This window comes from Dromaius novaehollandiae, chromosome 2, assembly GCF_036370855.1.
Source record: "Dromaius novaehollandiae isolate bDroNov1 chromosome 2, bDroNov1.hap1, whole genome shotgun sequence".
In the NCBI taxonomy this organism is placed as follows: domain Eukaryota; kingdom Metazoa; phylum Chordata; class Aves; order Casuariiformes; family Dromaiidae; genus Dromaius; species Dromaius novaehollandiae.
The window spans coordinates 45,542,371-45,568,889 of record NC_088099.1 but is presented as its reverse complement, the minus strand read 5'-3'; the positions used below and the strand labels follow the sequence as shown (position 1 = coordinate 45,568,889).

The 26,519-nt window shown below is 36.0% G+C and overlaps 1 long non-coding RNA gene across 1 annotated transcript; it reads left to right on the top strand.

Moving 5' to 3' along the window:
- Window positions 1-5,605: 5,605 nt before the first annotated feature.
- LOC112986050 (uncharacterized) lies at window positions 5,606-25,993 on the top strand. The gene is made up of 3 exons (XR_003259908.2): window positions 5,606-5,716; window positions 17,873-17,979; window positions 20,688-25,993. It is a non-coding gene; the product is annotated as an uncharacterized LOC112986050 (long non-coding RNA).
- Window positions 25,994-26,519: the final 526 nt, after the last annotated feature.

Below are 26,519 nucleotides of genomic sequence, written 5' to 3'. Positions count from 1 at the left end.
CCTAGGTTATCCATTGTTTTGAAGGCATCACTAGATATTCTTGCCACTGTGGACAGTCTTTCCTATAATTTCTCACTGTGAAATTAATGTTACCTAACAGAAGATTTGCCTTCAACATGCTTTTCTAGCATTCACAGTACCCACATTTTAACCAGCCATAAAGTTATTTTGAGGCAATCTGTGGCCCTACATGCACACCATATAGATGAACTGGTACAGCCAGGGCTTCAGTACCACTGCCTTTTTCTTTCAGACACACTATTGCAGCCTTTCAAGAGCTGAGAATAACTTTTCCCATTGTCCATGTGACTCCATTTCTAGCCACATTGTTGTGAGGCAGCAGGTTGCTGAGGCAGTAGAATTTGTCTGTAGATTCAAGTGTATCATTGTTAATGCATACCAACTCGACACATTTTCCACGGGGGGAGGTGAAATGCAATCTCTGTTTTCTTGATGCTGATTATCTGGCTGAAGCATAATCAAAACCATCAGTAGAAATGTGCTGTTCTTCTTTTGATACACTCCATCCAACATGCATTCAGGTTGTCAAAGACAAGACAGGTACCCCTTGCTGTGTGGCCTGAGATTTAGAATGAAGTCCAGACAGATTGAAAATTCTGCCATTTATATTATACTGAATGGGAATGTCTGAAGTTCATAAGCGTTTTGCTGTATCTCAGCCTTAAACTGTCAAGGATCACACATACAGCATTATAAAAAATACAAAGTGAAGGAAGGATCAGAAAATCTAACTTTAGAAGAACTCAATTTCAGATCTTTAATATAATCTTACTTATATGAGTACTTTGTGTGATGGAAACAATAATTTAAATAAAAAATTCATTAAATATTTCCACAAAGAAAATCCTTTTAACAATATTTTAAAAAACTGTGAAAATTCCCATAAACTTTCCTTTGGATATTCAGAAAATTTGATAAGATATAAGACATAAGAAGTGGTAATGAAAGTTTCTGCACAGTACCTGTCTTTGTGTGTTTGCCCTGCAAATTTACTGAATAGCGAAATGTTTCTTCTTTATGTCATTATGAAAGCTGATTTGCATTGTAAGCTGGTGCTGTTACCTTCTGATTTATATGCCACAGTCAAACCTAAAATAAGTGTGTAGAAAAGTATATTTTTCTAAGAATTGAAAAACTTCCGAGTAAATGTTTTAGAGGTACCCGACCAACAGACAGTTAAAGTCATTTCAGAATTATCCAATCAGTTAGACAATGAAACTCAGTGGGTATTAAAATCACTAGGATGCTTTTGAAAAAAAATCCAAATTAATAAGAGATATTAATTGTTAAACACCCAAACTTGGAACCTAGACAAAATCCAGTTTACCAATACAACAGATATTCCAGCCTTTTAAATAAGTCTCTTTTAAACTACCTGTGAAAGAGGTAAGTATAGTTATATATACTGAACATTTTTCTTCATAATATCAGAGCTTAAGTATGCTGGAAAATGTTCCATGACATATTCTACATTTGTTTATTATTATTAATAGATTCTTTGCTGCCTATAAAGACAGTAAATGCTCTATTTAGATAATCTGTTATTCAGAAAATTAGAAAGATGAAGAATTATTTTCAAAATCACAAGCAGTGATGTTCTTGCAATGATATTATTTAAATAGTAAAACATCTATTTTCAAAATAATGGCTGATAGGGTTTGCCAGCTGAACAGTGATATATGTTGCTCTCTTGAAATGGAGGACTCCTTCCACTAACTTTCAATGGGAGTTAAGTATCTAAACACATTTGAAGAACTGAGCCTTAGTATTATGAATGTGTTTATCCTAAAATCCTGAGAAAATAGCCTTTAATAGTCATGTTGAGCCAACAATTCATGGTCTACACATAACTGACATTTTTCTTCACTTGAAACTATTTACAGAATGTTTTTTTCCGCTGGACACTGGACATTTGGAGTACACACAAAAGCAAATATTTTGTAGCTAGAAATACCTCAGAACTATGATTGATGAAATGAAAATCAGCTTTTCTGGTTTCTCAGAAGAGGCACTATGACATGATATAAAAAGTCTGGATTGTTCAGGTGCCGATGAGACAGTACAGTCCTTTTAACAAGCTTGGAAGCAGCATCTGAAAAAGATTACACTTTTATAGAAAAACACCTCTTTTATGTAAATGTTGCCACAGCCATTCTTGTATTGGCAGGGAGATGCAGCATTATTTGCCACCCAATAGTTCATTACAGAAAGAAGGTGAAACATCAATTCTTATATTAAGAGATAATTTGTTGAGGTGTACTGGTAGCTAGAGTAGCTTTTTATGTTAGACTGAAAGAGAATAGAGTGATCACTTATAGAGATAAAAAATTACTTTGCAAGAGCCATTTCCCATAGGTGTTGGTACACTTGTTCCCATTCATACTGAGCAGCGTGAATGATCAGTTCAAAGGACAAGGATGAAAATATGTTCTTTAAGGTTTTTTCACTGTGCTACTTGAAAGAAAGGACAGTCACACCCTTTTGAGCTGCCACTCAGCTGTGTGTAAAGATTGTTACAGCTTTGTAAGTGCCAATTATACATAATTATAACCTCAGTGACCTGTCTTACCACTAAAACACTTAGCAGACCTTATTCTATCTTTACGACATGGAGATTTGAGGAACAATTCTGATCCCAGTGACACTGATATAGATCAGGAGACACTGCACTGAAGTCAGCTGTGTTACACCCACATAAATACAGTGTAAGGCAAGAAAGGAAATTAAATCCTTTGCTTATAATGGCTCTGATTTTGCAAATCCATTATTTTTGTATCATATTGTTAAGAGCATTCATACATAATGACAACTAGAGATAAATCAGTCAGTTGCTATAATGGGAATCCATTGTTTTTCAAGCCAGTCAGTAATAGAAATCTAACAGAAGATAATCCTGTGGGAAATACTCCTAATTTCTCAGCAAAAGAACTTTAAACAAATACCTCTACCTCTGTTATCTGAGTTTCTTCTAAGGTCTGGTTTGTGCTTGGGCTTTTATCAGTTCCACTGTCTACGTATCCTATTGTTCAATGGGGTCAGGAGCCTTATAAGAGTAAAAGCCTAAATTTTTGCTTTAGTTGGGGTCCTGTACTTCAGTGAAAGATTTCAGCACCCAATTCAGTTATCTACGATCAAAAAAGGTGTCCTACTTTCATTCTTTGTTCTCTAAAAGTATTTACTACCTATTTCTAAAGCTCTCTTCCAGTCCTACAACCACTGCCTTGTGGTTTAAAAATTTCTATGCAGCAGGCAGTCCTTTTCCCAAATCAGTGCGCAGACGTGTTTACTGCCATTCTTAATTTCAGGCAGTTCATTTGGTATTTCTCTCCTTGAAACCCCAAGGATGGTTTTGTCACTATAAATTAAACCAATTGAATTCCCCAGCAGGTATGGTATAGCTCCTGTGAACAGTATCTGCTGTCATTATATTTAAAAGTAAGTTAGCATGCCAATTTTATTAACCACTGCATTTCTTATGGTTTGCATTTCAGACACTAATTCTTTAACTGGAAGTATGACACACCAAAACTTATTTTAGAGGAGCAGCTTCGTCTTCCTATGTCTTTTAAAATATACATTTATGAAAATCACCTTTTTACTAATAAAAAAACCCAACAACAACAAAACATGAAGGAATTTGCAAGATTTGGGTGCTCTTTTGTATGTATTGTACCTTCCTCACCAAGGTTTGCTATTAATTTTTTTGAACCTGTAGGTAGCGGAGTTGGTCTATAAGATTTTGTCATGCAAGCACATCACTAGCGGATAGCTGGGTCAAATGGCTCTGAGCATTTTCAGACTTCCAGGGATTCCAGTTTCTTGCAATGGATAATTCAAAGGTCTCACAACTACAAGACATTATAAGGGCTGCCAAAGATTCATTTTATAATGTTTTCAGGTTTCAAAATTAGTAATACAGAAGTACAAGATAATAGCTAAAAGCTATGAACCAAAGATCCTCAGTTCTTGAATGTTTTATGTGCCTGTGAATCTGCCTTTTGGTTTTGGTTATGTCATTTTAAGAGCCGAGTGCCTGCTTTCCTGCCATCTGGGAGCCTTTCCGTGCTCAGCTTTATATTCCTATGACCTCGTTTTCACACCTTCTAACTGACTTCCCACTGACTTTGATCTGAGTTACAGGTCATTAGTACCACGGAACATCAGGATCCAGGCATTTAGAAATTAGCACTGCAAGCCACATTTCTAAAGTTGGTGGGCATTTGGCTATTAACCTTTCTGAGCTCCTGCAACAGTTTCTTTTGGTGAAAGAAGGATACAGTCTAACTCAAATGAATATTACACAGATTAATTAATATTGTAGGCACTCTGAAGATTATAAGGATTCACTCATGGCTATCATCACAGTTATTATTCCAACACAGTAGCGACAAAGTGATCTCAAACTGATTTAAGGGACATTTTCTTGTAATGTGTGGCAGAGATCTGATTCAAGTACCCCTAACCCTCACCAGCATAGCTTGCCACCTGACGTTTCAGCACTGAAGCAAGTCACAGATTAGTACTTTAGCCCTTTTAAAGAAGTATTTATATTTATGTGTACAAGGTGAAAACTAGATATTTTGTTCTATATAATGGCCACTTCTTGATGCTGAATTGGCAAGCTGAATAGTTTTATGCGTGACAAGAACATAAAAGAAAATAACGTTGGGCACACCTGCTGTTAGAACAATCTGGCTGTGCTTTCTAAAGTGAGGCAGCTAGGATTCATATTAAAATCTGTGCTTTAAACCCAGGGTTTCTGGTTCTTTTCCTGATTCTGACATTGAATTGTTCTGTGGCTACACACTCAGCTTTTTTGCATCTCTGTTTCAGATCCAGAACTGGTCACACAAGTTATTTATTAAAATGTAACTCACTACATTTACAAAACATGTTGAGATATTTGTGTGGAAGATGCCTGAGAAAGACATAAAGTTATCATGAAGTATAGCCCTGCATACATTTTCTATGTGATATAAAGCTGAAACTCTAAAATTTTTGCTCAGTCTTCAGTCAGGATATTGGAATTTACTTGTACAAAGGTAGGAGGAGTGGGGTCACTGTTAGCTGTTATTCAGAAAAGCAACTAAAGAGAATTAGAAAAAATACTTTAACTACTGTCTTTTTAATATTGTCACTCTGGTGGGCAGTGACTGTGAGATGTGTTTTCTTAATTCCTTTCCTTCCATTATCCCTTTCCCACTTCTTCACTTTAAGTCACCCCTGCTACATAATATTAATATACAATATGAACCCCAGTTTACATTAATATATAAGTAGACATGTCTTCGCTGTTGGGTAGGTCTGAACAAGTCCCTGTGCATGATGAACAGTGTCTGTCACATTCAGCCTTATTCTACAGCCTCTCAGTGTACGATATGTAAACCTACTCTAACTGTATTTATATAATTTGTGATTGAAATTACTGAAAGCAATGTAGTTGCCTGAACAGCCATGCTGATTTACTGAGGAAAAGGACTAAGCAGCATCCTGGGTAAAAACAGCTGATAGCAAAAAATTAGTCCACGTGTCTCTGTAAAAGCAAGATCCTTTTCTCCCCCATATTTAAAGTATTCTGGCAATGTGGCAAGTTAACTGTGATGACACATGCAGTAACTGCACGTACTTGTACTAGAAAATGCAAGTGTCGTGAAAGCGGTGGACAAATGGCAGGTGAAATCACAGGAGAAGCGAGGTAAGAAGCTGTATGAAGGGCTGGGAAAGCCAGGCAGATCAGCCTGCAGTTTAAAGCAAGCGGCAATGGGAATAGCATCTCTCCTGCAGAAATAACAGATTCACTAGAGGGGCAACCAAAGAGGTGCACTTCAGAGGAAGGGTGCACTGAACATAGGCTTGGGTCTGCTCACACAGAAGCATATAGGGGAGTTCGTCATATCTACTAAAGGGCAGGCGATTATTGAGCAGAGAGGGGTCGACCTTGTCCAGGCTGGGATTCCAAAAGTTGGCATTTATTATTGCTTGAGTGCTTTTGTTTATTATTTTATCAAGTGGTAAATAGTCTCTTTTAAGGGTTATCAGAAAAATCTAGAACACCTGAGTACATACCAACAAATTTAAATAAAATGAGAAGCAATTCTAATATTAATTTTAAATTTAAACTGAACTATTTTTTTTCTGTCTTGTCACTGTTTAGCTGATTTTAAAATATTTTTTTCCCTATAACTTATCCCTTCACCTGCTAGTTTTGGATGACAACAAGCAAAATACTAAGATGAAGATCACTGCTTTGCATTTTCCAGCCCTCTTAACATGAGAAAGGAGAAATAAGCCTGATATTTACATAGGAATTTCTAGAGATCTCAGTCTGATGAACAAGTTCTTACAATAATGATTGCTAGCACTTAAAAAATAAGACATAAACAAAGAGTAAAGAACCCTCAAAAACAAAAGGAAAGTGCTCACTAAGGAAACCATTATAAAATGGCTTGTCCAAGATTGTTGTAGTTCACAGCTGCACCTTTTAAAAAGCTAGTTTTCTCCAATTCCCTCCCCACTTGCCAGAGCATGCTGGCTGAGGTCTCTGTAAATAGGCAGCCTTCCACTGGATGCAGATTAACAGGTTATAGACAGTGTCGGAGAAGCTTATAAATTAAGTACTGCTTTATATCAAATGGCTGCTTTTCTAGGCGCTGTAATAAGGGCATCAGGAATTAAATTCAGTTTTATACAGAATGCAATAGCAAAGAAGAAAATGAAGAAGTAAAAACTGAAAGCAAGACTAGTGCTGTAAATAGTACAGAAAGAAAAGATGACGTATCCACAGTGGTTGTCAAAAGTGCTGCAGAGCTTTTAATAAGCATAAATTCAGGGCTTTTGTAAAACCCAGAGTACTCGAAGTAGGCTTTCTAACTTGGACAGTTTCAAAATGCCTATATAGAATTTTTAGTAGTTTGGGGCCATGTTATTTTGTCTTAGTCCTTGATAAAACTTTATCTGATCTACTTACCTCCTGTTACCTTGATATTAAGTTGCAGAAAAAAATTCATCTGTGAATTCAGATTAAGTGCGGTTTCAAAACTCTATAAACAGAGAAGTATGATCATATGATTATTCTGAGTGAATAATTATGATTCATTCTTGCAGTGTCTAGATGTTTCTTTTGAGATCCTCTATCCATTTTTTCTTATTATAAGGGGTATTAAGTTCACAGTACAGACTAACTTGGGTACAAAAAATTGTATTGAAATTTTTCAAGAAAATAAGGTTATAAAATGATCACTTTTCAGCTTAAAAATCTCATTAATTTACTGGATTCAGACGGTCGCTTAAGACAGCTATTTCAAAAGTAGAGATTTTACAGATAATATCTTGTTTAAATGAATTTTAGAGAAGCACAGAGAATTAAACCAAATAGCTCTATTAACTGACACTGAAAGATTGAGCCTTAATTTACAAAAAAAGTTCTTATTCTTGTTTTGTTGATTTTTGTCAGGCTTTTAACAATACAGGACTCATCAGAAAATATACCTATGACATATTTTTCTTGTTGACATCAAATTTTGAGGGTGTTAGGAAAAGATGAGCTCTACATCCATGGAGATCCTTCTTTTCGAAGCTTGTTTCTGCCTTCTTCAGTTTAGGCTACTAATAATCTCAATTGTCTGTAGCTGAGAAACAAAAGTTGACCTCCTAATCCTGTTACACTAATTCTTTCTGCTGTCATTTAAGATTCATGACATTAGCAGTGGCAGGCAGTGTTGAATGAGAGACCATCCTAAAAATGAAGTTTCTATTCTACCTTTAACAAAAATGACAGGGACTGACATACACAATTATTAATGCAGATAGATAGTCATGCTGTACAGGGAAATATTTCATAGAAACTAAATGTTGGTTAACCTATGAGAAGCAGTTCTGTGCACAAAGTTTCCCGAACTGCTAATAATCATTTCAGACCCACCATCTGAGTAAATACTTTCAAGCATATTAACTCTTTGAAGAAGTTCGTCTACTTCAACTTGGCTGAACTTTACTTACATTTTAAGTTATAGTAGTTTGTAAAAGTCACATTGGATCTGAGACACTCCAGATGGGCAAAAGAATATGGAAAATTAGGCACTATAGTATCAAATTAAGCCCAATCTGGATGAGAGAAAGATCCTCCATACCAATATAAGTACTTTAAAATTTTCATTTGTTTAATTCAGTGTGGGGGGTCTTCTGAGAAAATAAAACTTAGAAGTAGTTCTGACCAGTTGAGCAGAAGAAATCTGCATGGCTGAAAATGCAGTGGTAAGCAAGGTTGAGATGGTAGCACTATATTTAAAATGCTCCTCTGGGATTTTAAGGATAGATACTGAATAACGTACTGAAACACACAAAGATTTCCTCAGGAGGTGCCTTTTTTTTTTTTTTTTTTTTTTTTGGATAAGGCTTTCTAAGGATAATAGCAATATCTATAGGGGTACCCCCATTACAACTGACTGAATGTAAATATTTTAATTCAGAGACAAGAAATTATCCTTTCAAGCAGGAACAAGAAATTGATTGTTCAATGCTGACCTGCAACAAACATGCAAAATCTAACAAAATCATAATAATGGGATATGATTACTTAAAACTTAAGTTTTATGACACTGAACTTCTGCCTCTTAAGAGAAGTATCTCTTGAGCATCTCAGGGGAGAGGATAATCTTGGCTGAATCTTAAGTGATATGTCAAGGAGTTTCGTCAGTAAACATCCTGCAGGTGGCAAAAACAAAAAAAGAGAGGGAAATTAAAAAGGTCAAAATTGATTTTGAAGAAAAAATGAAAGGGGTTTAAAACCTATATCCAGAAGCCATGAAAACACATTTAGACGAGGAAGACCACAACAGAGCCAAGAGGTTCTCTAAATCCTCAAAAAAAAAAAAAAAAAAAAAAAAAAAAAAAAAGAGGAAAGATAAGAATACTGCTGAAAAGTTAAATGACTTCTTTACATTAATTTTCACTCTCAGGAATTTGGGAAGATACCTATTAAACCTACTGTTTTCTGACATATAACAATGAGATGCTGCTGAGGTCCTACATGGTGCAAAACAATTTCTGTAACTTCATTCATAACAAACGAAGTATGAAACCTCAAAACTGTAAAACCTGTATTCACTATTCTATAGAAATGGGGGGACAGAAAAGCAGTGCCTCATATGTATAAAGAAATGTTTGGGGAACTGGAGGCCATTAAGTTTTTGTCTGTTTTTGAAAGCTTGGTTGAAATCAATCATTAAAAATACAAGAAGAAGTAAGAAACCTCACAATATCAAAAGTTCAAGCTTTTGTATTTCAAAAGGGAAAAAAAAAGCTGCATCAGTCTCTCAGCATTCTTTGAACATGTCAAAATACTGAAAAAAAAACAATAAAATAAAACAAGTGACATAATTTCTTTATACTTCTAGAAGGTTTGATTCATTCCTCGGGAAAGGAAACTAAAGTATAGTTGGTACGGGACAAGACAGGATGCAACAGCACCTAATGGAGAGAAGGCAAAGTTTAGGAAAATATAGGCAGCCTTCATCATGGAAAAAAAATGTAAGAATGAAGGACTTCGAGCATCCTCATTATGGCTTCATTTATACTTCTAAGTGAACCAGAAGGGAGGCAACTAAACTGTGAATTCTGAAATGGCATGAAAAATATTTCGTTATTCAGGTTGAAGGAGGACGATGAAGAATTTCAGAGAGACAAAATGAATTAGATGAATGAGTAGCACGTTAGCAAAATTTGTCAGTGCTGATCATGCAGGAGGGAACTATCTGAAATATGCAGTGCACAGTGCAGCCTTCTAAATTAACCACATCTAAATTAACCAATGGAACACGGACCATCCTAAGGCTCTCTTAGCAGAGGTCATCGTTAAACTGCTGCAATCATAAAAACCAATATGTTGCAAAGCAACATGCTACAATGACAAGAATGATGATGGAATGGACAATATAACACCTTTATTTAAATCAGCAATGTTTCCCTGGATACTATCCATAACAAAAGTTTATTTTGAGAGTATGAGGATGTTTAAAGAATAGCAACAAGCATGATCGAAGGCACAGAAAGATACAGTTCTAAAGACAGATTGGGAAGATTGGAAGTGTTAGATTCAAAAGAAGATGAGTTGCAGAAAGAATTTTAAAAGTATATAAAATAACAAACAGGTGAAATGTGTATTTCATAAATAGTAATGTTAAATTGAAAACCAGTGTTTTTGTCCAGTATACTCCAAGAATACTGTCCACGCACACCAAAAATGCTCCCTAGGTCTGACTGAGTTGTAAGGCTTAACTGTAAGTAGGTAGTAGGTTTTTCTTCAAAAATGGTAAGCTGAATTTATTTAAATGGTATTTTTTTCTATTTCACTAATTATTAATCTAAGTTTTTGTAATAAAACAGTCCAGGTTTACTGAGGTAAGCGGTGAGGTACTGCAGATGTACAAACAAAATATATGTGGTGAAAGAGGAAATACAAGTCTGATCAAGAGCTTATTGCAGACATTATATCTTGGACCAAAAAGCCTCATTGCTCTGTCTGCACAGTATATTCTCTAACTATTGCATCAACTTTTACTGCTCTCATGATTCCTCAGTTCCTTAAGTGTGGTGGGCAAAAAGGAAGATTTGTATCACAGTCTGCAACTCATATATGGTGTTAAGCAGATCTATGGACTATCACCTAAAGAACTAGTCTCAGAAGTCATTAAAAGTGTAATCTGAGGGTTTATCTTTAATCCTCACTTTCAAGTTTTTAATATAAATATTCCATTTAGTGTACAGAAGATTATCGAGTCTTCTCTACTGGCAGAGAAATGCGTGTTCACACCCCTCCAGCCCTCTGCCTTGTTGTTAAGAGGAAACTATAAATAGTTAAGTATTTGCTATGAATTAACTAATGTCCTTTTACCATATAAAATGCAGTCCAACTCATTGTGTGTATTTGTAAGGGAAAGAGACATAAATGATTTGATACTAAGCCTTTTTTCTTCCTCGCATGTTGCTAAAGCTGTCTCTGGAGAAATAAAGAGGCTTTTTCTCTTATTTCTCATAATGGGAATCTAATGAGAACTTTAATTAGTATCATGAATATTTTCTGTTCTTTCTAGATTTTGAAGTCATCATTCAGAATTTCTCAGTCAAGATTTTCTGTTGTATCTCTGTCATGTTACTTCTTTAAAAAGATTTAGACACTACTGTCCTGCTTTTGATTTTGGTTAACTCATTTTTATTGCCAAAATAACCTCAGCCAAAGCAACCAAGAATCATCTTTTTCCTATTAACAGCTAGATCAGCCTTTGAGAGGAATATTCTTCTCAGTTACAACTGTTTGTGAAAATGCTAATAGACAGGTCTTTTGTCTGTTGGAGGAGTACATGAAATGACCACTGAAGGACAGTCTACTCCTGCTACTTCTAGCTATTCCTTGTTTTTTCTTCTGAAATAGCTATTTTAGAAAAACTGGTTTTACACTCTTCCCTGAATTTGTTTCTGTGGTATGTTGCGCTTCTTTTGAGAACAGAATAAAACCTTTTTTACTATCAAAACATAAGATTCTGATCTTTCTGATACAGTTCCTACTCAAGTTAACTTCTTGACATGCATGAGCACCCATATTTGACAGGCCTAGTCCTGCAGGCACTGCATACTTCTGTGGCAGCCTGGAATATCCTTCCACTTGACCTGGGAAGCATGAGCCACATCAGGTATTCCCACATCTTGTGTTTTATGATGCTTTTGCAAATACTGTTACCTGCCATCAAAGCCCTCATTTTCCCAAAAGATGCTTTTATTGGTTTTTTTAACTATTATTATTATCTTCCTGGCATGGGAGTCCACTGAATGCGAAACTCTTGTATAGAAACTATCTCTGCAGAAGTGTGGTTTAATAAATAGGATTCAAATAGACCATGACTCAGTTCTCAGCTCAGGTATTGGCTTTCTGAAAGATCTTGATTCATGTCCTCTGCTCCCCTGGCTACAAAAGGAGGACAAGGATATTGATCTCTTATGCTGAGCACTTGAGATTTACTCAAGAAAAATCACCGTACAAGAGGTACTTGATGATGATGATGTTAAACTCTATACGAAGAGTGCCAGGGTATTGGGGATCATGTAGCTAACAAATAAGCTCTATATTTTCACTGCCACTTTTCTGGAATATATATTTCATAGTCACTACAAAATGAGAAGCCATTACTGGTAAGGTCATGATAAACAGTACAAAGGAACATATTTTTTAGTGTTTTATTGTGATTTTATAAATGCTGTGTACTACCTTCCACAGGGACGCTAGCAAATAAAAAATACATTGAAGGTGGCAATTAGAGGAATTTAGCTGAAACTTGTTCAGCTTATTAAGCTGTTTAATTTTGTGTACAAAGTGAGAAATCATTAACACTTATTATCCTGAATGTGAAAAAGAAAACTTCTGGAAAAAATGTTGTGAATTTATTTTTAAAACATTTAATATTCCTATTCTTTCTTGAAACATTTATGTAGCATGACTAGACACATAGCTTGACTCCATAATAAGACTACCATCTGGTGGGTGCAAATTCACAGGCAGTTTAGAAAAGAAGCTAGGTTGTTCTTTAGCACTGCTCAGCTGTAACCAAGGCTGCTGTTCCCACTTCCAAGGTTGGACTGACCAGCCCTAAAAAGTTAGCTGGCAAAATTCTGCTTACTAGCGGAGCAGGGAGGACAAAATCAACTGGTGTTCCCCAACGAAGAAGACTTCTCCTAGGTAAATGATGCGGGAACACTGGGGTTCTCACCTCGCCTCTGCCTTGGCCTCCAGGGAGGCTTAATTTGCTTCGCAATTCACAGCAGGCTCACCTGATCTAGGCACTGCTGAGCTGGCATAGCTGCATTAGCACTGAGGTGGCAGTGTAGGTTGACAACCTAACTACAGACAGCTCATTTTAACCACTTAGTCTCAAAAGGATGCTAAAGAGGCTAATTCATCTTTCAAAGCACTCTAAAACTTTCAAAATGAAGTCAAAATACTTGAAAAATTATTAACTTTGAATAGGTTTGTTTTGAATTTTAATTTGAATTATAGCCATTTAAACTCTTAAGTATAAGGAAGTATATAAGAGAGTATATGTCTTAAGACTATGAAAAATAGTATAAATCCTTGGATTTCTTTTTTTGCTAAAAAGCATTTATCATTTGAACTACAGAAAGGAGCAGGCTTCTTGCTAAGTTTGTTTATTTCTCACCATTACTCTCCAACTCCCCAAGTCACATAGCAAATCAGTACCTCAGATAGAAATAACTACTATGTCTCCTGATGCAGTCTGGTGTGCTATCCTTAAAACCAAAAAGCTTTCCTTAATAAGGTGTCTATAGCAGCTTATTCCTTCAGGTCAGAAGTCTGAATATAGTCCAAGCCACTAATATTCTGAAGTTGCTAAATGTGACTCGGCATGGGTCAGTTTTATCCAACTATAACTCTTGTTTCTCAGCAGAGGAAATGAAAGGGAAATTGAATGAGTTGCTATCTTCAAAATATAGTAAATTAAGCCTACTTCCTTCTGAACAGATAAAAGCACTATCATAGTTAACACTAATTCTTAGGGGTGTGTCAGGAGAAGAAAAATAGTTCCGCTATTCATAGCTGTTTTGAGGAGGTAAATATTGACAAAAATGATTGGGTCAGTGTGTTTTCACTCTCTATCACACAGCTTTCTCTCTATGTATACAGCCCTTATTACCCAAGGCTATCCAGGAGGTATCTCCAGTTAGCACACAATTCACTTTAAAGGGGAAAAATAAACAAAGCTATTAGCTTTCCCTTCAGGTATTTCAATTTGCTGTTTAGAAACAACAACACTCTAATAATTTCTTTCTCTGCACTTATGGCCGGTGCAAATTCTCAACAGTAGCTGCAATTTGCAGCTTCAGCAAATTCATGACAATCGCCATTTTGTTAGTCACATAAGAATGTATTTTCACTTGGTGGGCGCATGTGAATCCCTGCTTGGCCATCAGGACAAAATTTAAAAGCATTGTTGGCATAAGGAAGAAAAAACTTCAGAACATTATGATGGCTTGTAATATTGACATTGCAATGGAAAAAAAAATCTTCCTGTCAATTTACCCTTCTTTCTTCCAGTAATTTTTCTGTTTTTTAGGTCTAAGTTCTCCTGGTAAAAGCACCACTGAATATATTTTGCAGTCAGAATTTTATCCTACTTTGAAATAATAAACTCGTTCTTTTTCTCTTGATAAGCTTCTGTGTTATTAGACTGATATTTATTTAATCATACAACATACCTCTGTTCATACTGCTTCTGTAATTCTGCGTGGGAGTGCCTTCTCAAATTATGTGCATTGTATCATATATTTCCACCAACAAATGGCCAATAGTAGCCACAGACCTCAGAAGCCGCTGTGTGGAATCCTGTTGATTTCAGGATATTTTATGCGCATCAGACCCTCAGAGAATTTTCCTTCTCTCGCTGAATTCAGCAGCAAGATGTATGTGAAACAGGGTCAAGCCAACAAGCATATCACTTTTCGGTTCATAGTACAATGCCTTTGCAGACAAATATTGATTTATATTTTTTTTTCTTTTTCATACCACATTATAATCTCATATCTAATCTGTGATCCATATGATCTCTAAGTCTATTGCAACACGTCTGCCTTCTAGGAATCTCCCCTCTATTGAATATCTATATATTTGGATTATCTTCCCACAGATGTATTAAGCTGAATTTGTCTAAGCTTATTTTTATTTTCCATTTTTCCCCCTACTGTAAATCTTTCTTGGCGTTTCTTGCCTTTCATTGCTGCTCACAACCTTTCACAATGATCAGGAGGATTATATTGTGGTATTGCTTTACAGAGTATTCAACTAAAATCACAATCAATTATTATACAAGAAAGTCTTTTAATTTATTAGCCTTCAGGAACAATTTTTAGGCTTTTCTGTGCTTTATGATGTTCCATAATTCACTGACTTTTAACATTTCCCTCCTGAAGGAATCTGGCCTATTCAACAGGAAGCTTTAATTGGAGAAGAAGAATCTGCAGAGCTAAAAAAGCTGGTTCTAATAAGAGTCAGATTTTACAATGAGAAGGTTGAAATGTTGCAGGGAGAAAGCTACTCATTACCAGAGAAGTGTCTGAATCCCAAAGGATACATATTTCACTGCAAAGAATACTGTTGTCAAGGAAGAATACTTATCATTTATTAGCTATTAATTACAAATAAGCAGTTTTTCATTGCAAAAATTAATAGGAACATAGAAAAACATTTTTTTTAATAGTACTAAACAAAAGAACTTGTCAGAATCCTGATAAAATTCTAATCATTTAAAAAGTTTTGCAAGTACTTAGTTTTATGAATGTGCTTAATTTGATAAACATTTAGCAAGACCGTTGACCTCCCCGGAGCTAGTGATGTTATATGAGCTTAAGAGACAAAGCAAGTTTTTGCAGGATTGCCAGCCTTAGATTTCTGTTTGAATGCCTGAAATCTGGATTTGATTTCATTTAATTTGCCTAATTTAAACATAACTTGTTGCATAGTCTAAATATTCATGTTTAATAACAGCAACTCCTGCCATACTGATTGCACAGCAATACAATATCTTCAGATCATCTGCTAACAGGCTCGTTATTTTTTTTTCCAAGTCTTATTTGTGGTACCTGCTAGAAACTATTAGCACTCTAGGAAGTACTGGACTAACAATGGTACTATCTTGTCCATCCCAAAATCCATAGGTCTTCCTGACAGATAGGTGTCTTCTTTGATGTCTTCCATGTGATGCTTTTATTTAGATCATTTTAGTCCAGAGTCTTCATTTCTCTCCATTATACTAAAGAATCAATTTAGTTCAATTGAAAATGATAAGATGAAATTCCTCTTACAGAGAACTGTTACAGCAGCAGAACAGAGGGATTATGAGTCTGCATTACTGACCTTCCCTCTCATTCTAGCTTGTTTGTTTTATCAGTTGCTTTTTCTCCTGTGTCTCAGAGGAACAGCATCTTTGGGGTTGGAACTGTCCTTCACCACTGACAGAGTCCACAACTGGGGTCCTCACGTAGGTAAGGCCCCTTGGCACTTCCATAAATAAACAGTACATACTGAAAGGGTAGTAATTTCAAAATACCTACGTGAAGACACAGGACTCAAGGGATGAGTCAAGCACTGGAACCCCAAACAAAGAGAAGAAACTTTTGGTCCTGAGGCTCAGTCATGAGCATCCAGGTAGCTGCTGTCCAAAGAGGCTACCACAGTGCCCCTCAGAAGCTGAGGAAAACAAGATCAGAAACAGAGAAAATTTTGCACCAAAAATTACATGCAGCCAAACTGACAGAAGATTAGAAGCCTGCTGCTACTAATAGTATTAAGTAAACTCTGACATTAAAAAGGCTCAGGTTAGAGACTTATCTATTTCCTCCATAGCGGGGAAAAAGGAGAAATCAGCTGTAGGAAGTCTCACTGAATTACAGTGTTGCCCGCCTCTAGTTTCACAGCATTACCATCTTAGCTACAGTCTGTCTACTTGCTGGATGAATTAATGACTACTGCAGTGACTATACTCATGAAATGAAATTAAACATATATATATATATATATGAAAGAGGAAGTGGATCATCCTGAAATCACAAGGCAAAAAAAAAAGATTTATAACCACCAAGGTGCGGTCAAGAGGCCATTCCAGCTATTATCTTCCAGGATTTTGCCTGAGGCAAAACCTTCTCTCTCCAAGCATGGACCAGTGACTGGAATTTTTCAAGAGTGGGGATTATCCTCCTCTGCCTCAAACCATGATTTCCACATGTGTTCAAGTCGGCCTGCAGAGGAGCACAAAGTGGGATGTTGCCAAGTACCTGTCTTTTCCCAGTACAGACAGCCAGTTAGATCTGCTGCTTCTGTTGACAGTAGCACATGTTAGCAAGGGTATATTTACATTACTAGTAAAAGCAAACCCTAACACAAGACTGTAAAAATACAGAATATTTTGTTCTGGACAGCCTGGGAGTTCAATTACGTTACAAAACATGGTCTTTCCCTTTTTCTCTATGGAAAAGAAGCTATTTTCTTACCAGAGGTTTCGGGGGGATTCTAACTCCTATCAGGTGCTACTTCCAAATTATTTGCAACAGATATTTTGTCATACTTCGTTCTTACTCTGAAGTAAAATGGTTATTTAACTACACAGATAGACTGGTTAAATTAAGAAACCATTCATCATCCATCATTAACACTTAAAGTTATTCTCAGCATTGAGTAAATTAGATTATTATTAGCACAGGCATTCCAGGTAGGTTTGCGTGGTGCTTACATATGAGGGTAATTTTCTTCTAATGAGTGGAAGGTATGTTCTTTCATTTGCCCTTCCCCTCTCTCAGGGCAACAAGACCTAAAATCCCCTGCTTCCAGTGGTATAAATCACTCACACTTCGAACGTACTGGGACTGTCTCAGCATTTTGTCTCAGCATGTCCACATAAATCCCATAACAAATCTGCTAAACAAAGTTGCTAATCTAATGGGGAAAGAAGTTAGAAAGTGTGCTCTTGGCAATACTTTGATGTTTATTGAGCCCCAAATATGAAAATTTCTTGAGTTCACCCAAAGCTAAAATTCTTCGCCCTACCCTCACAATGAAAACAAAAAAGGGGAATAATTTTGTTTTCAGTTTAAGTGGAACTCTCTAAAAATATATACAAAAACCATTCTTACAATTTTCTCTGGGCTCTCCAACACCTTTAACTTCACATGACCCTGATCCACTTCTTCACTGAGCATCAATAACAAACCTTTTCTGATTGCCTCACTGCTTTATACTTCACTGATGGTTCTTCACTTATGTTCTTTTTTTCCTTATCTTTATATGATGCAAAAGCTGCCTTCTGCAGAACAGTCGGTACAGAAGGGAACAACGGATCTGGAAAGACAACTAACAGTACCCTGAACCAATCAATTAATTCTGACTCAATAACAAAAGAACTGGTAAGTCCTGTACTTTAAATAGATGGCTTCTCAAAATGTTTACTTGGTAAGTATATGTCTGGACATTCTTCTCCCTTTTTATATGTGAAAATCCTTAGTTTTACTTTAACACAAGTAAATAGTAAAAGATAAAAGTATTTAAACAGGAATGTGATAATTTTAATAACTTCATTTTATCAGTAGATATATGTTCCAGACAAATATAAAAGTATTAATTTGAAATAGCTGTTTAATCTTTGGGCTGCAGTGAAATGGCCACCAAAAATAAGATTCTTGCTTCTTTAGCCTGTTATTACAGAGATTACACATTTTATCTTAACTTGTTTTGTCATTCTTTCTTGGATTTTTAACTGTTATCAGTAATGAGAGCATTGTTTTTATGTTCTAGTCCCATTATTCCAAGTTTTCAAATGTGGAATTTCTATTTCAAAATACATATTATAAAAGTAGCACAGCAACAATGGAGGTGTTAATTTATGCAGACATATACAATGTTTGCTATGTTCTTTGTAGGTTGCTATGGATTCTGCCTCAATCTAAACTACACTGGATTTCATATGCCCTTAAGCTACTTCTGAATCAGTTTTGGATTATTGTTTAACAACCTCATATTGAATGTGGATTCTTGATAGCTGTTAGTGTACATATGCTACACCAAAACACCAGCGGAGTGATGCTATCACAGTTGCTATTTTATGAATGTGAAAACAGCTTTGGGCATGGATTCAAGGCATTCAGTTGCACGATTAGACATCAGATAGTGTGTGATGCATTCCAAACATGAACAGTTGGCCAGGGGATTCCTAAGTATCTGCACGAAAAACAGTAAATTCATTCTGAGCTATTGGTAGACGTTTCTACCAACCTCCAGAGCAAAGTCCAAAAATGTTTTCAAAAGGAAAGAAAGGATTAGAAAATGGTGAAGAATATGTAAAAGTGAAAGTGGACTAATTAAGTGTTGTACTGAAATATCTTACTGAATAAAATTAACATGATTAGTGCAAGAAACACACTCTCTCACTACTACTCCTTCTGGTGAGTTTGCAAAGTCCGGTACAGCCTTAAGTCAACTCTACCGCTGAGAATAGCTCTAGGAGAAATTATGATTCTGATATGCATGTGAACCACTCCTTTCCCTTTTCCATAGCGAAGAATTACTTATTTCCCATATTCTGTGGAATGGTTTTCCTTTTTCTCCACTGTACTCCAAGTTGTTTCCTGTCAAGCCGTGACTCATCTTGGTCTCCACCTACCCAGCTTGCACTGTGATATACTGAATGAAATGTCCTGACTTTCCAGCCACTTGCTGAAATAATCTCTGAATAGTGCAGCCCAGTTCTTACTTCCCATATAACCATGAAAAAAAGGTACACATCTGCCAAATTTCAAATGAGACAATTTCATGATTTTCCTGAAATGATAGTTTTTCATCAATGAAACTCACTCCTGAAAGTGCAAGTATAAAGAATAAACAATTGTTCCAGATAGTTTTAAAGTAATCTCAGTTCATAGTGAAGATATCTAACTGTGTCCTGAGTAGTATTTTAATCTAAAGAAATCATGCTGGTAAATTAGCACTTCTGCCACATATGAAAGTATGTTCTTTTATCACATTTCTTTCAATAGCAATTCAAAGTGAGGACAAAATAAATTAAGTGTGCATATTCAAAAGCATCTCCTAAAACTGCAGGCACACATTTTTACAAGCAAAACTTTATGTCAGCCCACTCACAAATTTGGCCTTTATTGTGCAAATAAACATAAATCAGTATTTTCATTCTTCAAATTTTGTACAAATTGAACTGGCACAGATGTAACACAACCCAAATAAGGAACGTGTACTAAGTCAGAAATAGTGCAAGTGTTTCAATCGGGGCCATATACTTGCCTTTGTTATCTTGTTTCTTTTTCCAAAAAACCTGCTGGAGTTGTGGTATTCATGCAAATCATAGCTGCTATATGCACACAGTGCTTGGGAGACTTCTGCTGAAAAGCAAGTGAATGAACTGGGAAGTAGGATCTTTGTAAATTATCTAGATTCATGGCAGTGACTAGAATAATTGAACTTTTTGACTGCAAACTACATCGACTATAGCTATTCAGTAAAACCTCTGATAACCAACCAGAATTGGAAGAAATATAAAATGGTGAAAAGAGCTTTTGAAATATTGATGTTGAAAGTGGGGTAGAGTCCTTTATGGAAAGGCAGGTAGATGATTAACTGAACAAAAGAACTATCTTGCATAGAGCCCTGTATTTCAGCATTGAGGGGAAAACTGACACATCAAATTTGTACAACAAAATGGAAAGGTTTATCAGCATTTAATTTAATTATATAACAACTATTGTTAATGCTTGGAAAAACTACAGTGGTTACAGAAAAAATAGTCATAGCATAAAGAGCCTAAAATGGCCAAGTTTAGCCGCTAGATAAAGCATGCAGAGAATGAAAAGCACTAAAGGATTGTTCAAACAATGAAACAGCTCTCTTTCTTCTCCTTATAAATGACTGAAAAATGTATACTAGCATTCTTATTTATTTGTTAGTTTTTAGAATTATTTTTTATTGAAATGTTGCTGTAAAATATTTTGACTCTAACTATATGTAATGCCATACAGAAGATGATGTTAAACTCACTATTAATTGCACACAGAAAGTATAACACTTAGGGAAAGGAGTATAACTTCTACTTCTGTGTTTTCTTTAGCACATGGGATCTGGGACTTGCAGATCTTCTCTAACGGCCTACCACTTAGTGCATTTATCCATTAGGCACAAGACACATCTTTTCTTCCTCTGGGACAAATTCCATACTGCACACAGTCATCTATTCAGGACATCCCGTTCTTCCCTCCAGCAGCTCTTAAATGTAAGACACAAAAGGAGCCTTTGAGACAAGGATCACAATGTGCAGCTCTCCCATTTGCAAGCCGGATGCACTACAAGCAAACGAAGCCTTGCTTCAAGAACGTGACTCCCATTCCAGCTAGGACAAAATATGGCTTGGGAAATAGGGCATTTCCTGGAAAGTGCAAGATCTGGATTTAAAGTCCCCAGAATGAGGGCAGTATGCAAACAGATCCTTCTTTATGGACAACTGCTTTGATGCAGAATTATCACCTTTTTCCTCTTCCTTCTTAAGAAAACAAAGTTCTGCTGTGATTTGTTACACCTCAGATTGTGGAATAAAAACATTTCTGAGTATCTGTTAAATTAACCTTTTTGAAAGACTTTGCTTACTTTTGAGAACTTTCTTGAGATTAGGCTGATGTAAGTACCTAGGTACTTAGACTGGGGCAATTGCATTTTGGAAAATATTCACAGATGCATGAAGAAATTTTTAATGAAAAAGGAGGAAGTAGCTAAAATACAGCAACTTCAAAGCAGGCAACTATTGAGTGATAGTATCCTGGTGAATTCCCTTTGGGCATCTAAATCATTTTTTATAACAACCCATATAGTAAACACCTCATCCCTGTTGAGTGGAAGAATGCAATCAATGAAATACTGCAAGTACAGGCCAGAGAAAGAGGAAGGAAAACCATGTTGTCTTGCCTGTGCTTTTCTCTCTATTTCCCCCTCTCCTTTCAGGCTTCCTCCCCTTTCTTCTGTACTCCTTAACCCTAGCCCTGATCTCCTATCTCCTTCCTCTTCCAGTATTTCTGCTCATATTAGAGTCTCCATAGCCTTTGTCTTTTGCTTCGTGCTCAACTATTTTTCACCCCCCCAATCGTACCCTGCAACAAGCCCCGAGTTTGGGAGACTGTAATGCAAATGTGGACATATCTCCTCCAGCAGCTTATCCATTATCCATAGGAGCATAGTTCAGTGTTCTCTTCATGTTTCTCAGCAATACATTATTTATTAAGAATTTTTTTCAGCCGAAGACTAAATTCATTTACTGTGCCATACAGATATAAAATGAGAGAGGAGCTGGACATAAAGATGATGGAAAAGGACCCAGGGTGATTATGGCTCAGCAGTGCTTGAATGTTTCCAAGCAGCTCTGACCCATAAAGGAGAGATGCTCCTTCAAGAAACTTCATGGAAGGCATTTGACTTTAATACTGGGTGAAATCTGTGAAATCTGTACATGCTTATTGAGGCTGCTACTGATCTGGAATTAAAAAAAAAAATGATAAAATAATAGAAAGACATTCTCTGAAAACAAAGTTCCCTATTTTCAGAAATGACTGGCTCAAAATAAAGCCACTTATAATTTATCAAAAGAAAATTTGTACAGCTCAGTGAAGTACGAATGGAAGTTTGGAGAGGAAAGCAAGGATGGAAATGGATATCTGTTTTCAGAGGCAAAAAAAAGAAGGGTGAAAGCTTTTCACAACATTCTTACTCAAATAAAGACAAAAGCTATTTTTGACAACTCAAAAAAGATGGCAAGGCAAGGCAAGGCAAGGCAAGGAAAGGAAAGATTAGGGTTGTTTTACTCTAAAATAGAGGAGAGGAAATAATATAATTTGAATGTTAGCTAGAAAAGACAGTTCCTGATCCATCTATTTCCCCTTAAACACATTATTGTCACCACAATCAGCATTCAAAGAGCAAAGGTTGCACACAGTTATTAAACAGACACTTGGTTTTCATGGTGCACTTTATTATCACCTCATCACTAACAGAACTTTATTTTTGTTTTTAATTTTCTTTTTAACTGAGTGAGAATTTAGGATGTGCTAAAATTGCAGAATTTATTGCACTGAGGCCCACAGAGAGGAACTATGTACTATTTCTAGTATTTGCTTTCATTTGCATTTCTTTGTTTTGCATAGTTTTCTAATTTTAAAGGGGTGCTTTCATGTTCACCAATCTTTTTCAGAAAAATATCTGATACAACACCGTGTATCTAGTATACTAGAAACACAGAATATGTTTTTCAGAATGTTTATTAAAGCAGTAATTTGTTTTAGTTACATCAAAAATATACAGGAGCATATAGAAATTTGAGTCTCACTGTCTGCAGAATATGCACTGCCTGCCTTGTCCATGGGGATGCTGGAATACATTTCCCAGACTTCAGGAAATTTGGATTGTCAAGTTACCAGACAATACCTGGGAGAGTCCTTGAATGCTGTGACATGCACTTCTAATGGAGCTGATCCCAGCCTTGGGGCTTCACCTCAAAAAACATGATTATGTGTGAGCAAGTCTATTTACTAACATAATGGGGGAAAAAAGCATCTTTTGCTCATGTTATCTGATGTTAGCAAGCAATCCACAGTTTTGATGGACTGATTTATTGCTACTGTTTTCTCTGGCATTGGATTTAACTCATCAGAAGTTAGCTGATATGGAAAGAAACATGGACTTATCTTCCATTCTTAAAGCAAATGACTATTCTGATCCAAGAAAGGCTGATTTACTTGCCAGTATCTGTGTAGTAGATGCTGCAGCACCTATAATGCGTTTGCTTTTCTACTGCAAAATTGTAGTGTTCCATTTATCTTCCCCAGGTGGTCATAACTACTGTGGCATACGTAGTATCGACTATTTTTGACTTCAAATGCATCTTCTTAAACTGACTGACACCACACTCCACGGACATGGAAAATGAACATATGTTCTCTGCTGCTTCAAAAACAAACCACTGGGAAAAATGTTAATATTCCAACACTTAAAGCTTTCCTTTTTTCCTTATCATGTGAGAAGAAAGCAGGTGGAGGAATTGCATGTATTTTCTGATTAGTACAGTTTGTGCTTGAGTAAGGTTACCTAAAACACATTTAACATGAGTCAGGAACAAAGCTGTTGCTAATTCCCTTCTGATTCTCTTACTATGGCAACCCAGAAAGATAAAGATGAAAAGAATTCACTGTCTTCTGCTTTTGCTCTACAAGTCTGTATGCAGTCTGCTTTTAAACATTTTCAATTAAAACACCTTGACAGATATTTAAAAACTTGGAGAAAAAAACAGCTAGTGAGATTGTAAAGATTTTTGGTAAGGAAAAAAAAGGCTGGATTCATCTCTCATTTCCCTCTTCTGTCACTACCTTTTCACTCCTGCTTTCCTATTCATTAATATTTTGGTATTTAGCATGTTGGTTGCAGTAACTAAGTGTTAATTTGTTCTTTGGCATGTTACACCAGGATGAACCTGGTTAATTAAAACAGGAAGCACCATCCCTGAAGCACCATGGCTGGTGCCTTGGTGTTGATGCCTCGGGTTCGGTATATAATGAGACTCCTAGCTGCAGGCAAAGGGAGGCTGTGTGCTTTCCCATCTCTGGCATGGAACAGAATTAAGCATTAACTCTGTAGCAGACCCCTGCTTATCAGCAACCTTGCTATTACTACACCGACCCTGATGTGCATAAGCAATATTTTCATCCACTTCCCAAGAGATTTATCTAGCTGTTGAAGTAGAAAATGAATATTTTACAGTTCACTTGTCTGATCAATTACCTACAAGCTGCTGCAGTATTTTATAGCCAGTGGGAGAGCTGTGTAGGTGATGATAGAGAAATCTGGAGGGAATCTGTTAGCCAACTACAAAAAAGAGAATAAAACTGTGAATGAGCCATCAGTAACAGACCTTTTGTTCATAAGGGTCTAGCCAGAAATTACAGTGTAACCAATTAAAGTACATAAATGATAATCAGCAGAATGTGAATTCCAGAGGTGAAGAAATTTGATTGCTTGATTGGAGGATAATGAAGTGCAGAAATGATTCAAAGCCAACCCCTTCTCAGTGAAACATCTCCCTCAGTACTTTATTTGCCATTTTTGTCTTTTAGATAATTGGAAGAAACTCTTTCCTAGAGATGCTTTGGAAATTAAATGAACTCAAAGTTTAATTGTGTACACTTTGTAGACAAGGCATTACTGATCATAATGCAGAAAGTTTCAACAACCTAAGTTCCCAGAGGTTTATTTTAATAGGAAAAGTTTTTGTTGGCAATTCATTTTAAGAACATTATAAATTCCATCTTGAATAAGTTCATGAAATCTCTCTTAACTGATTGCATATGAATTATGTTTTTTTTTTTCTAAGTCACTAAATGGAATGTTATTCTGTTAATATTTTAAAAAGAAAGAACAGTGACAAGTTCAAAATCATATTTGAAAATGATGAAAGCATAAAGAAGCTTCCTAGAAGATTCAAAAGTTAGTTTGTATTTGCCTGTTTAAGATTCCTCCAGTCTAGCCCAAGAGCTTTAAGCATGTCTTTGTTCTTTAATCTACAGACAGCTCCGTGAGAGAGAGGTCTGTATCTGTAACAAGAAAATCAAATCCGATTTGTTTAGTGATAGCCACAAATATCTCTTGAATTAAAATGAGTTTCAGGCCTTCAACTCTAAAACAGAAATAAATCTAGGTCCAGTTAAAATTCAGATAGAGCACTGAGTGTCCAGCCTTTTTTTAACTTATTCCACAACATCATCAAGAAGTAAAGGCTGTAAATATATATTGCTGCCTTACTACAGATTATTGGCTTCATATTACATGTTTGACTAACTGCAAAAACTTTTAGGTTATACTGTGCTTTTACATTTTAGGAGAACATGCATATTCCATATTACATGCTTTTGAAAAACCTCTTCTTCATTGTACCCTTTTCAGTATTTATTAAATATTGCAAAACAGATTGAGGAATGAACTTGAATTTCCCTTAATAAGTGCCTTTTTTAACTAGCCTTTGAACTAAAAGTATTCAAAATCCAGAAAAAAAATAACTTTTTAATATATCCAAGAATGTAAGCTCTGTACTTATGCATTTATCATTACTATCTTACACTATTTTTATTCTCAAAAATTTACATATATTACCTCCTTGACACAGGTGTTATCCAAAAGGAAGAATAAAATCATCTTCTATTTGTGTTTCACGTCTGTTATTAAAATGTCCTGCAGCCATTCTACCAAGTCTCCAAAGCCTCATGTGTCAAAGATGAATGTTACCCACTGTTTACTGTATTGGCACACCCACACATGACAGTCCACCACTGCAGACGTTTAAACCACTTTTGAAGGAACATTACCTCTATTTCTGAAGCAAAGCATCTGAGACCAGACAGGATAGTACACATTCTCCACACACTGCATGCGCTTTCTAGTGGAGTAGATGATCTCTTAATATTTTACTTGCATTAACTGCTTTAGTAAGTCTAACATGAATAAAGATCCAATAGTAGCAATTATTTATACAATTGTTAAAAAACTGTGTTGATACTTGATTTTCATGCAATTGATTTAGATCTCTAATTGCATGGGTGACATAACTATTAATTACCTAGACAGAGGCTTGCACTAAACAGGAATGCATTTGTCTTGTTAAATTTATAGTGCTATTCAACCTATTTAATGTTGAATTCTGATTCCACTGCTCTGTTTTGTGGATATCTTAGTTGGAAGAGTGTGATGTTATATAAATTATGTCTCTTAAGGGATTTAGGCTACCTAGGCCCTTTAAATCTGTTTTCTTGTGTATGTTTTCAAGGTTTTGTTTTGGGGGAACTATACGTATGTCTCCTGCCCAAAGCTCCCCACGAGTACTGGGACTGGCATCTAAATTCTGTCTAAAGGCCTT